The sequence below is a fragment of the Corvus hawaiiensis genome, chromosome 13 (genome assembly GCF_020740725.1).
Source record: "Corvus hawaiiensis isolate bCorHaw1 chromosome 13, bCorHaw1.pri.cur, whole genome shotgun sequence".
NCBI classification, from domain to species: Eukaryota; Metazoa; Chordata; class Aves; order Passeriformes; family Corvidae; genus Corvus; species Corvus hawaiiensis.
In genome coordinates this window covers 15,675,675-15,689,573 of record NC_063225.1, presented here as the reverse complement: position 1 = coordinate 15,689,573, position 13,899 = coordinate 15,675,675, and the positions used below count along the sequence as shown (strand labels likewise).

General features: G+C 38.6%; 1 protein-coding gene across 4 annotated transcripts in view; it reads left to right on the top strand.

Moving 5' to 3' along the window:
- Positions 1–13,899, top strand: part of OTUD7A (OTU deubiquitinase 7A) — a 114,542-nt gene that overhangs the window by 28,527 nt on the left and 72,116 nt on the right. For all 4 annotated transcript variants that reach the window (XM_048317286.1, XM_048317287.1, XM_048317288.1 and 1 more), the window contains exon 2: positions 13,789–13,864. The gene's annotated coding sequence lies outside the window, so the exon portion shown is untranslated. The remainder of the gene's footprint in view (positions 1–13,788; positions 13,865–13,899) is intronic.

The window sequence follows — 13,899 nt, the reverse complement described above, 5'->3', positions numbered from 1 at the left end:
TGTGTTTACTTATTACAATGCAGCCTTTTGTAATACAGGCACTTTTTAGGTCTCAATTTCAAGGTTATAACTTGAGCATTTCTGACATATCTGAAAAGAGTGACCCCAGAAGATTTTTCAAAATAGAACAATGTTTTTAAAGATTACCTGGCTTTGTTTATCAGTTCCTCTTCCACATTAGTAGATGTGGTTTTTTTTCTATTTTGCAGATACTCTTTGAACATTTTGCTTGGTACTGGTTTAAATAGGAAGGCCCCTCACAAACTTGAGGTTTGTTTAGTAAAGGTTTCTGTGAGGTCAGAGATCTAGGAAGGCTCGCAGCCCACCCACACAAGTGTGAGGGGCAACATTCTGCAGTTTGGTGAGCTCTGTAATTATAATTGGACTGTTTTCTAGTCAGCCCTTTATGAATGAAAAGGAAATTTGTCTACATATGAGATGCATTAACTATTTCCAGACAAAGAAAATGTCTTAAGCTAAAAACCTATTGCTGTGCCTGACAGTCCACAGGCTAAAACAGGCAACATGAACGTGTAACTCCATTTAGTGATGTCCTCGGCTCTCAGTGCGCAAACTGGCAGTGGACACTTTGGAATGGAAAAGGAATGGCAGTGGCTGTCAAGTGTGACTACCAGGGTCCCTGTCCTGACTGCCCAAACGTCCTGTACTGTCATGTAGAATCCTGCTGGCTGCTTGTAGCACCAACATGGGACTTTACTGAGCTGTAAAAGTATCTTTAGAAAGCCTAAGGGTAAATCTCTTAATGTTTCTTTTTCGGAAGTGTGTTTCCAGTACTGTTGGAGCAGTGATTTGCCTATATGTGAGATGAGAGCTGAAATTTCTACAGTCTGTTCTTACAAGACAAGCTTTGTGAAAATAAAAATTAACTATTTACTTTATGGGGGGAAAAAACGATAGGAGGTGATTTAATTGTTGCCTAAAATTACCAGAACAGAGAAAAAGACTGATGATAGTAGGGATATCTTTTTAAGCATAGACATGGTATAATGAGATCCATGATTTAGAAAATGGAGCTAAATGAAGCAAGTTCACCAAATTTTCAGTGGCAAGTTTAATTAGCCATCTGGAATCTGATGGGTTTTCCACCAGCTGGTCTTTTAATCAGTGCTGGTTGTCTTCCTAAAATCAATTTTGTAGCTTAAATGAATAGAATCATGGAAGTATTAATGTTGGGAAAGACCTCCAAGATTATCAAGTCCAACCTTTGACCAAACATCACTGTGCTCCCTCTAATTGTATTGTGAAGTGCCACATCTACTCATTTTCTGAACTCTTGCAGAGGTGATGACTCCTCCACTTTGCTGGGGAGCCTCTTCCAATGCTTAACTACTCTTTCAGTGAAGAAATTCTTCCTCATATCCAAACTGACCCTCCACTGGCATAACTTGAGGCCATTTCCCCTTGTCCTGTTGATTGTTACGTGAGAGAACAGGCCAACTTGCTCCAGCACCTCAGTGTCCTTCTTTTGATGCTCCCACCCAGCTTGGTGTCATTTGCAGCTGGACTGGTCCCAAAACTGAGCCCTGGAGGACACCTCTTGTGACTGACCAACTGGATTTAACTTCATTCAAATGGAAGTCATGAGCTTCATACAAAGATGACAGAATTAATTTCTTTGGCTTGTCTTATACAGGAGCTAGGCATACCCTGAATTACACTGCTGTCTTCTAATTTGTTGTCTTACTAATTTATTCTTCCGAATTACTACTTTGACGTTAATTTCTTTCTCAAATGTATGAGGATAAAATATCAATTTTTTAAATTATATGTTCAGAAAAAATTTAATTGGTCAAAACTCTAGTTTTAAAAATGTCTTGTTTAATTTTTTTGCCTTTGTTCATTACAAAAGTCAGATGAACCTTTTACTAATAATTTTCCTTAACTGTGATATCTTTACATCTCCAGTAAATGACAGAATCTACTCAGTTTTGAGAAAAATGCAGTGAATGGGGAGGAAAAAACCCCCAGTAAACACCTTTCTGTTACATTTTTTTTAGCTGTCCAGGGAGTTGAAGAAACAGTAAATATTTCAGTTTATTTTTTGAATGAGTCCAGCTGTAACTTTAACTGTTCTGGTTTATGTTCGGTGAAATTTCAAAATAACAATTCATTGTTAGTTCAGGTTAAAAAAGCAATGTTTGACCAAGTTTTCAGAGTGGGTTGACTGCAGCTCCCTGCTTATGGTTTTTTGTATTACAGATCTTGACAACTGAAAGAACAGTTTTGTTTTTTCTGGAAACTTAGTATTCCTGTGGTCATTGTACTTAACAGAAAAATTAAGACCAAAGCTTTCTCAGTGTACACATCATTCTGTGTGCCTAATTGGATGAGTAAGGAAATTTGTGGATGTTCTTTTCAGAGGAAATGTCTTATGGCATGAGTTTGTTCATGTTGTAAATCACAAGGTATTGCCCTTCAAGGCAGCCCATGGGCATAAAAGCCTGTGACCACAGTAAGCCTCTTGCAGGACATTGTACAGCCTTCTGGTGTGTGCAGCTCTGTAATTGTTGATCCCATTTCTTCTTCATTTTTGCACAGCATTGTGTGAATATTTCCCCACTTGCATGTTTCACCTTCCTTTTTCAACATGGCCAGTTATGGCTGCAATTGAAGAAAACCCAAGAATGAAGAAAAATCCCTTCCCCTTCTGTTCATTAAAAAAATTAATTCATGAAAGTATATGGGAATATGGTAATACATGCTCCCTTTATTTATACACGCTTGTAAATACACTTGCTTTTTCTAAGAGCTTGTTCTTGATGTAAACCTGGATACACTGGAAAAACGTACAAGTTCCCTATCATGCAGCTGATCTGTGTTCATTACGTATTTTGTACCTTGCTGCCATCTGTCCACTGGCACATTGCATGGATAGAATAATAGGGGAAAATTCCAGTTAACTGTGAGCAGCATACAGCAGATATTGGTGGTTTTCTGATCCATGGAACAGCATCAGGTGCTCCTTGACTTCCTAAAGACCTTTTGACCTTTTCTTCATATGATATTGTATTAGTTCTAAAATATGTTGAAGTAACTAAACATTGTTTTAAACTGAATTTAAGACATCTAGACTTAAAATTTGAGAAAATAATATAAAAACATAAAGAATGTATTACTTTATATATATGTATAGAAAGAGGGTATCTACATTATTTTGATTATCTGGTTTTCTAAACTAGTTCAAGGGTTCAGCAGTGATCATTGCTGAAAACCTCACTCCAGCAGGACTCTTCCATAGGAAACTTCATGTGCTTACAAGCAACCAGCTGAATTGCACATTATCTACAATTTTCAGTAACCTGTGCTACGTGACCTGTCCAAGTCAGGTAGCACTGCAGTGTTTTAGGATGGGAGTGCTTACAGCCCTTAGCTGGGTCTGACAAGTGCCTGCAAGGTCAAGAGAAGCATTGCTCAGGTAGATTTTGAGTCTGCAAGCTGTTCCATTTGGCTCCAATTGTCTGTGCATTTGGAATAGTCCATGGGGGACAGGATTACCAATGGAGTAAATCCTGGCCCTCTCCAAGTACAAATTTCCATGTTATTACTCTTTGCTATCTTCATTCATTCAGGGGCAAATGTCTTCACTGAACTCCCAGACAGTTCTTTGCTATTTTGTTTGGGAATAATTTGCAAACATTTACTTGTTAGGAAAGCAAACTGAGACAGGAAATGTAGATAAAACCATGAGGGTGCATGTACTGGAGTGGGTTGTAAAAGCCCTGCTTAGACAGCTGCTCTGGTGGAAGTCCGTAAGAATTTACACAAATTCAGTAAAAATCGTGTCTCAGGTTACATTTTAAAAGCTTTTTTCCTGGTTCTCTGGAGACATTCATATATTTTTGGGAAGAACTGGTTGCTGTTTAGTTCAGTTTCTCCCCAGACATCTCTTCAATGTTTGTTCCTAAGATAACACCTCTCTGTTCTGGTTACAAGAGAGGGAGTCAGTGGTTTGGTGTCTTTGGCTAATATTATTTGTAATGTTTGTTTTGTCCCTATAAGCAGGTCATAGAATTGAAATTATGATTTCTTCTTGATGTTTCAGATGGAACATGCAGTTATAGAAGCAGAATTTTGCTTTTATTGTGGCGTTGACAGTATTAATAAAGTCTGTGATACACAGATATACACCCTTAAGCTGATCTAGACAACAAATCCCTTATGAAAGATGGTAGGGATTTTTTCCTTCTCCAGCCAGAATTGCCCTCCTGCAGTTAGAAAATGTTCTTATAAGGGAGATGGAGATAATCTGAACAGGGAGCTCACTCTGTCTTGAATATTGGTCAATATCTGCTTCAGCAATAAAATAACATTTAGCTAGAGTGAGAATTTCCAAAGGATCTCGAGAATATTGACAGCATTGCATTATTTATTTTTGACGATGAAGCTATAGAGGAAAAGTGGTTTTAATTTCTTTTCTTGGTAAACACAGACAAAAGTTTCTAAATTTTAGGGAAATTAAAACCAATAAAAGTAGCATTGTAATATAGTGAATTTTGCCATCTGTGTTCTGAGGCTTCTGATATCCCTAGAATGATAATTCTGCCCTCCTGAAGCCAGTGTCAGATTGACCAGTTCTAAGGAAGTTCAGCATCTACCAAAGAAGGGCTTTCTGTCCTGCTTCAGTGATTCGTTCTCTGGGCTTCTGTGGGTTTCTGTGTCTGGCACTTGTGTGAGACTGGTTCTTGTCTGGGTGCTTTGTGAGGCCTTTGGATGATTGCCTGGGAATTCCTGTAGTGACTCTAATCAAGCCATAGGACATTCAGTTGGAGTCACAGTTCCTCTAGAGATGCAGAGAAATCCTAGACATGTGGACAGCATGTGTTCAGCTCAGATGTACCACAGATGTGCAGGAGGAGCGATTTGCACACGGCAGAGAAATCCAGCTTGCCTGAGACAGAGAACTTGGTGTCCCATCTGAGCTAAATACTCGGTTTGTTTTCAGACTGGAAAGTCATAAATGGCAATGTAAGACGTAATTAAAGCTTTCTTCCCATATTCAATTTCCAGTGCATCAGCTTCTGGAGAACCTAACTAGAGATAATGGGGGTGGGGAAGGGACCACACTGCAGTAGGCAGCAGATGGGACCAAGCCAGTCTTTACCCTGTTACATGAGTAATTGCAGAGATGTGATTTAGAGGTGGAAAAAAAGTGCATGTTAATCTAGAAACCTCTTTTATCTGGAAAAACCTCCACAGATTCTTGAGAAGCACAGTGCAAATTGTGAGCGCAATTTGGGATCCTTGTTCTTGGTTTCTTGTTCTGAAATACTTGGTCTGCCCTGAGCAGCACCAGACATCAGGAAAATCTGACTATCCTATACAAAGTGTATCTCAGCTGGCTCTTTGTTGAAGCTATTTATGACTTTTGAAAATGCTGTTGCAATGATGATCTACAGTGTGTCCTCATGTCTGCTCGAGTGTTAATTAGTTTATTATTTTGCTTAGTGTATTAAAAGCTTTTCTGTTCCATTTAAAGTTTGAGCTGTAACTCAGTCCTTACGATGCCCCACGTGTAGGGCAGAGTTACAGAGCAGGAGGTTAGGACGTGGTATCCCTTTCCTGCTGTGTTGCTGCCTTGGTATATTATCTGTTTGACATCTTTGGTAGATGAGTATCTGAAAAGAGAGTGAAAGACACCAAAGATTTTGTTTTCTCATCTTCTGTCTTAGGCATCTCATCCTCCTCTTATAGTGGGTTTTTCTGTTTCAGTTTGTGTTTCAGCAGGAAATATTCCAATTAACTTACATCACTTACATCACAAGATGTACCTTGTCGGAGATCAGGGCTCATTTTGCCAGGCACTGCTACAGTTTTGTTACGTGGAAGTTTCTTTAAAACAGCAGTGCCCTCTCTTTTATGCAATTTACTATAATAATGTTGTAACTCTGTAGTACTTGAAACTCTGTTTATGGTCAGTTGCACTGTTTTGTCTCCAGCCTTTTGCCCAATTCCCTTCCAGCTGTAATCCCCATTGTATTTTCTGACTGCTGAAATTGGTGCTGTTTTTTTCCTGTGCTGCCCAGTGTCCTTCCAGTCAGTGACACGGTTGCTCAGTTGGAGATTTTAGGCAGGCACAGTTCTGTTCTTGACTTTCTATTGAGTGTAGGTATGTGTGCACTCTGGATGCACTTCTGTTTTATTCATATGTAAAGATGCTCTGCCAATATCACTATGGAGCATCTTTGTTTTTTCTAGAAGGATGGCCTATTTTGCTGAGGTTTACAAATTATATTTAAGTTGCTGTTTGTGTGATTCTTCATTTGCCAGCTGACAACATAAAGGGTTACTCTTCTAACTAACATACAGGGTTATTTTTCTTTCAATGAAAGGTAGTCTTGATGAAGCTTTGCCAGGTAAACCTTGGAAATGCTTTGTCCTTGAGCAGTATTTAGTCACTTGTAGTCAGCATAAAGATGCTTTATTTTTCTATAGACTGTGGTAATAGCTATATTATGAGGCAATAGTCATTTTATATTGCACTTTCTGTTCTTTGTAAACAGCCCATAACTCATCATTCTCCAACCGTCTTGCTCACAAATACGCATTTCAGACAAAATGCAATCTAACACACAAGTGCAAAAAGAGCTTAATTACTTACCTTTAAAGTTAATACTAACCATCAGTTATCTATCAGTTTAGTTTCTGATAGATTTCTGCTGTTGGCCAAGATGTTATGTTGAAAAGTTGAGCTTCCTTAAATTACGTTATTTGCATCTTCTCATTGTGTTTGAATCACTTTGATCTGTAGTTCTACCGAGGATTTTGTTCTCTACTTTGACCTTTGTGCAGGGGTTCAGAGCTCTTTACTTTGTCTAAAACTATAGCAAATGAGTGTATTTTGAAATGTTGTCTTTAGTTATTTGACAGACTTCATGGGTGCAGTCTCAGGTGCTTCAAAAGTGCTTCTGTAAATGGCTGGTTCCCCTGATAGTAATTACAAGCGCTTTGGACGCAACTGGCAAAGGAACAAACCCACGTGGGATCGAGTTCAAGACACCTGGCAGTGTTACCTCTCTCATACTGCCAACAGGACATGTGACAGGTGCATCTGACCCGCTGTGAGGAGTGGGGAAAGCTGTGGTTGTTACAGACTCTGCCTCTTGTCATTTCCACCTCTGTCGCAGTGTGCTATGTCCTGTCTGGGAAAAACCCTCTGAAGAGTTTCTCAAGATATTACAGGTTAAATAAAGGCATGAAATAAATCCTTCTGGAAGGCTTGTGAGGTGAAATGGAACATAATCACCTTACAATCATTTTAGGGATCATTGTAATTTTTTCTCATTGCATTTTATTGTATAATGCTTCATGCATGCAATATGAAACTAGAAAGAGCTACTTGTCTTCTGTTGTAATTTGCCTTCTTTCTGCTAGAGGATAAGTTTAGGGGATAATATGGAATGTCCCCTAGAAAATTTCTTACTGGTTTCTGCCACACCTGGTGCCTTAACACACACAATAATTAAAAAAAAGAAAAAAGAGACAAGCAAGCTAATGAACCAAGAATGGAGTACCACTTAGGATTTTTTTTTTTTAAATTAACGCCTCTTAATTTTTGATAGAAATTATTAAAGCAAGGACCATTTGTTATAAACAAATTTCCCATCCCCCACTGTAAAAATGTGGAATGTCTTTCTCTTTCTTCTGCTAAAACATCTGGGGCTCACTGAAATCAGCCTGTGGAGAAATTAAATGAAATGTTACATTTTTGTGTTGTCAGATATCTGTCAGCTGCTAGTAAGAAGAATATTAAATAAATCCTTTAGGCTCTAACTGCGTGGGTTACCATAGGGTTAGGGATAAATGTATATCAAGTTCTCTGTTTTAAATTGACACCTTCTCCCAAATGGGGAAAAAAATTGATGGTAATTGATGTTAGTTAAGAGATTTATATTATCTAGAGATAAAAGTATGTATGTTTATAGCTATATAAATATATCCACAATACACAGACATATAGATAACATAGATGCAGTTTAGATACAATCTACCTATATGTTGCGTATAGATTCTACAAACATGTAATATCTACATACATTTTAATATGTGCATAACATTTTCTTTCTGTCCATAAAAAATCACTTGTACTTTTTATATTTGTAATGCCTTTATTCTAATGCATTTGACTTCTAGTTGTTAAAATATTTGCTCATTTCTTTGCATGTTACTTGGTAAGATGCTCAAAAAATACAGCAGATGGAGAGGGATTGTGCTCCTTTTTATTAATGGGTAGGACAGTTGGCAAATAAAAATCAGTTCTTGGGATTGAAGTAGGCAGTTCAGCTACAGAGAATCATATTTTTCTTATTGTCTACATTTTGTAATGGAAAATATGGAAATTATTTCTCTGACTTCAGCTGAAGAATATATGAAGAGGATAACAGAAGAAATCTGTGATAATCTTATGTACATAGCTATCCAGCATGACATTTAATTTTTTCAGTCTATGGCAAGGTTACATTTATTGCAGGTTGCATTCGGTGCTCCATAGTGTTGTCTTCTTTAAATCTTGCAAAAGATCTAATTCAGTGGAAAAGGTAAAAAAAAAGTTTTCTCTTTATTAGTTTCTCCTCATAGTTTAAAACATGGAAGAAGAAGTGGAGATTGGGGGATTGTTTGGTTAATAGGTTGGTTGGTTTGATGGTGGATATTTTTTCATCTTTTTAGATGAGTTTTAGTACCAACTACTGTGCAGATACACGTTTGTGTGCTATACACAGAAGAGCAGATCCAAGAAAATTCTTAGTAGGAAAATTTAGAAAATGTATTGTGTGTTTCGGGTAAGCTTCAGTAACAAATCACATTTGTCACTAAGCCTTATAGTACTTTCCATGTGTAAATATATTTCCTTTAATGTATTCTGGCCTAGATATTGTGTCTCAGATGAGAGAATTAATTAGATGGGGAATTCCAGGGCTGGATTATGTCAATGGCAAGTGAATCAACTTCTCTTCAGTTGCTGTTCTTTTTAAGATTAGTATGATTACTCTCATTTTACAGGCGTAGAAACTGATTCGGAAAAACGGAGTTACTTGCATGGGTTTGTAGGAGCCTTTTGAAGCACATCTGGCCCCATGTAAAGGAGGATGCTGGGAGCACCAAGCTGTTCCTGGAACTGCAGTGTGGGTGCCAATTAAACATCTACTGTGCCATGGGGCAGACAAACAGCTTCAGAACCTTTGCAGGTCAGCTCTGTTTGTGGCAGTGTCTGCTGCACTTAACACATGGCCGTTACTTGAAGAGTGTGGGATCCACACTGTAAATTCATGGCCCACTTTACAGTGTTTAGATGTGCTTAGATGTGCCTGAGATTTCTCTTTCCCCTCTTTCCTTTCTCAAGCCAAGTTTTGATGTTGTCTTTGACAGCTGGAAACATTGAGGAAAGGAGTGAGGAGAGGGATTTGAGGCAAGTGTTGTTTTGTGTCCCATTGAAATGCAAGTGGCTCTTAATGTGACAGGATGTACAAGCAAGAGGAAAAGAATAGAGAAATGTGTGAGCAGAGGTGAAGAACTGTCATTGCTCTCCACTACTGAATAGGCAGAGTAGGCTGATGTCATTGTGACCATAGGAACAAAAAAACCCCAGAGAGATGCTAGGCTTGATTACATCAGTTCATAAAATGGGCTTTGCTTTCCTCTTTGCACTACCAGCTTTGATGCAAAAGCTGATGTAATGCAAGAACTCTTAGTAAAAGTGCAAAACAACCATGTTGTAATTTTTTTAGCTTCAGAGAGGATTCTTTGTTATTGAAGGAATGGTGATTGTGCCACTCATTTCAGTAAGTACCTTTTATAACAGTTGACTAGATGATGTTCAGCTGGACTGGCAGAGACATTTTCATCTTCTGATGCTGTTTCTACCACAATCCGTAGTTGAAATGGAAAATTTTGCTTCTTCATCTTCTTTTACACATACACAGGAACTTAAATAGAGAAGAATGGAAGTCGTGCATTATTTTAATGCATTGAAATGTGCAAATATACTTCCTTTTTTTGTTATTGAACTTCCTGCTTATTCTGCCGATATATATGAGAATTTGAATGGGTCCTACTAAGAATGCTTATTGAAGCAGGATTCCCAGCTTGCTGCAGTGGGGGACTGGGGCTCAGTTTGAACACCTAGACTGGCCAATACCGAAACATCTGCTATTTACCTTTTGCAGTTTGTTTCAGGAATGTGCGTAAATAAGGCTCTGCACCCTTACAGGGCTTTTTGCCAAATGAGAACTTGAATGTGTTTTGCTGTAGGTTAATGATATACGAACATATAGATATTGTAATGAAGTTTTCTGGGGATTTAGTAAACATGTAGTTGTGTTGCAGAACTTTTTACTGTCTCTGGTAGATGGTAACTAGCAGTGTAAGATTGGTCATCCTGTACATATCACATCTGAATTTCATACTTTACCAGCATGGTTTGAGAAATACTTAGAATGTGGCTTTCACAAGGACTGAGATGATGTGTACTGGGGAATGCCCTTAATAAAAGTGAACCATTAAGGGTGTTGTGAAAATAATATTGATTTAGCACATGAGAAATAACAATAACTATTCTATTTAGCATAATAAAAAATGTGGAGGAGGAGGGTCATTTTTGGAGAGGAACTTGGCATTGTAAAGAAGTGAGTGCATCCTGGGTCATTTTGCCAATGAAACTGTATAACCATGTAAGCATAAAACTCAGCTTGGAACACTTAATCTAAAATGTTGGGCATTTTTCCTTTAAAACTCTCTCTTGCCTGCTTTTGAAAAAGTAGAGTTAGGCAGTTTAAAATTTTGTTTCTTATGCTGTAAAAATAGTTGTGGACTTTCTGTTAATATCATACTAAAATCATCAGACAGTTCTGTTGTTTACAAGAGAAAATAATTTTTTGATGTATTTCATTCTCAGATTAGGAAAAAACCCATAGCTGCCCCCAAAATTCACAGTTTTCCGAAGAGTATAGGAAAATTATATTAAAAAAGAAAAGGGAGGAGGGGTGAGAAGCAAGCATTCAAATTTCCATGGAAGCTCTGTGTTTATGTAAAGTACAGCAGCTGCACTGCAAATTCCCCTCTCTGGATGACCTCAGTACTGAACAAGACAGCCTGTTCTGGGTGCAGGTGTGATTACTGAATTATTTGTTCTGTTTTAGTGTCAGTCAGTTACAGAGAAGTATTATGGGTAAAATTTGTATCCACTGAATAAAGTGAATTGGTAGATTTGGTATTCCACAGTTCACTATGTGCCTTCCTGCTATTGCAGAAATAGTTTATTTTATTCTCTTGAATTGCATTAGTTAAATAGGACGGACAAGAGGAAGTGACTCCCGCAACAGCCTCTGAATACATCAGGCAGGCAGAAAGGCAGGATTGCACTGAAGATGGTGCTGGACATAAAAGACAGTTTTGACAGCTGAATTAGGATTTCTTTTTAAGAGGTTTGTATATGTTGTTGGAATTGAGAATTTTAAGTTTCTTCTCCTTGCTTCATGAGAAATAGAGCTGTGAGAATTGCTCACTCCTAACACATGCGTATCCAGTCAGCCTTGATTTGACTGTGATTATTCTTGTGAACTTGCCAGCAGTTTTCCAACCTACCTTAGATCACACTGGTCTTTGCCAGGTGTCTGTACTTATTTATGTTCTGTGTGCCTTTTATCTCTTACCAATTTATGCAATTTTATAGGAAAATCCTTTTCTTTCATTAGTGTTTAGTGTAGACTGCCAGAGAGCAGGACTAATGTATTGAAACGTGGCTGCTTTTCTCACACTTGTCTCCAACCAGACAGGTGCAGTCAGACTGGGAAACCCAGGTTCCTGAACACCCAGTGTGCAGGATGTCGTCTTTTCAGGATCTTGAAGGAATCAGCACAGATCTAGAACCCACAAAAGCGAGTCCTTGTAGAAAGATGGGTGTAGTTTTGTCCGAATAATTAGCAAATTAAGTTTCTGCTTTAGCAACAATTTAAGAGAGAACTATACACCATAAGATGCATGACTTCAACACCCAAGGCAAACTTGCACTTCTAGGAGGTCTCCCTTTTATCACTCAAAGGGCAATAAAAGGACATGGCATTTCAGGTGGGTGGTAATCCTGTAAGGCTTAAAGGAGTGATGGCAATAGTGTCTTTATGCATCCACTATTCTGATCCTTCTTTCTTCAAACATGGTCCTGACAGGACTGGCTTCATGTGAGGCACAGAGCATTAGTACAGAAATGTGTCTGAGAATTTAACATTTTTTAAAAGGAAAGGGGATTAATATTAAGATTCCTATGCAAACAGCAATGTACTCATAAACACTTCTGTGTTTAATGGGTTTGCCATTGCACTGTGTGCTTTAAGTAAAAAATAGATGGAAAATGGAGGGAAGTTTCCTGAGACTGATTTTAAATACTGGTCTTGTTTCTGATCCAGTGCAGTTTCTTTAAATGGTCTGACTCTAACTGAAGACATGTAGGGAACTAGATCAGATATCTCTGAGGATTTAACAAGGAGTTTAGGTGGGTAGTGAATGATAAACAGGTCAAAGGAACACGTAGTCCAGTGTACTCATACTGTAGCATGATTCTCCTGAGCATGAGAATTGCCTGTTTTTCTTTTAAACCATCTGAAGCAGATAAATCTTCCTCAGGAAATTGGTAATGCATTCATGGTAGGACTTGGAAACACATCAACATTCTAATGGTGGAAAGCAGTGGAAGAGGGATTTGGCAGGGTCAAGGACAGCTCGAACACCACCCACTGCTGTTGGTGTTGAGAGTAGTGAGACACTGTGGTAAACAGCTGGGATTTCTCTGAGTCATTCATTCTCCGTTCCCACCTCATCGCTCTGTCTACTGTGTGGGTGGCCAGGTACGTTTCTAGGCAATGAAGTCATTAAAATTGATGTCACATCTCACAGTCATGTTAAAGGGGAGAGGGGATATGATTGCATCTTTCTCTTACCCGTTTTGGAGCCTTTTTGCACTCACCTACCTGATGTACATGACCATCAGTAAAAAAGGCAGGGAAGCAACACAGAGATGGCCACTTATTGTCCCTCATGAGGATACCATGGCTTGTATCATTAGTCTCACTTGTCTGTGGCATGCCAGGCACTAGGCTGCACACCCCTGTTAAGGTGCAGGAATGGTCTTTTTCAGAAACAGAATTGTGAATGTCTTTGTAGCATTGTATTCGTTTGCCCACCTGCTTTCTCGGAGATGTATGGTGGTTTTGGATTGATAACAGTTGATCTGATCAAGGGTATAAAGGTTGATACAATTAGGGGCATGTTAACTTCAGCAGATAGTATGGTTTGTGCTTGAATCAATTCTGCCTCCTGTTGAGGAAAAACTGGTCCGGTAAAGAGTATCAAGGCTGGGTGTCTTGGAGCTTGCTGAAGGTCACAAGTCAGGGTTCATGGTGTGCTCACTGTCCTGCACTAAAAACCTGGGTGTATGTTAACACCAGGGTTGGACATTTTGCTTCAGAAAAGGTCCTCCATGTAGAAACTTAGGGCAAGGTTGCTATCTCTGCATGAGGTTACAGTAACCTGGAATAGTATTTTGAGTATATGTTCTTTTGTTGGTGTAAGGTAGAGCAGAGAGTCATTCTGCTTCTTTTGCTAACAAAATCTGACACACCTGAGCCCAGGGTGGGCAGCTGGAAGAAGATATTGAAACCCCCCAGTGAGTGAGGTAGTACCATCCAACATTCAAACAAGTTATATATAAACTGAGATAAATAAGAATTGTTTCTTTATGATCTTTGAACTTGTTTGCATGTTTTTCTTTTGTTCTTTCAGGTAAGGCAGTGAAGTCTTTAACTGCTCCAGAAGAAGAGGGTCTGGAAAGAAAATGTCTCTGGCAAATAAGTATCAGGTAACACTGGTAGTGGGGAAGCTTCTTAATTTTTA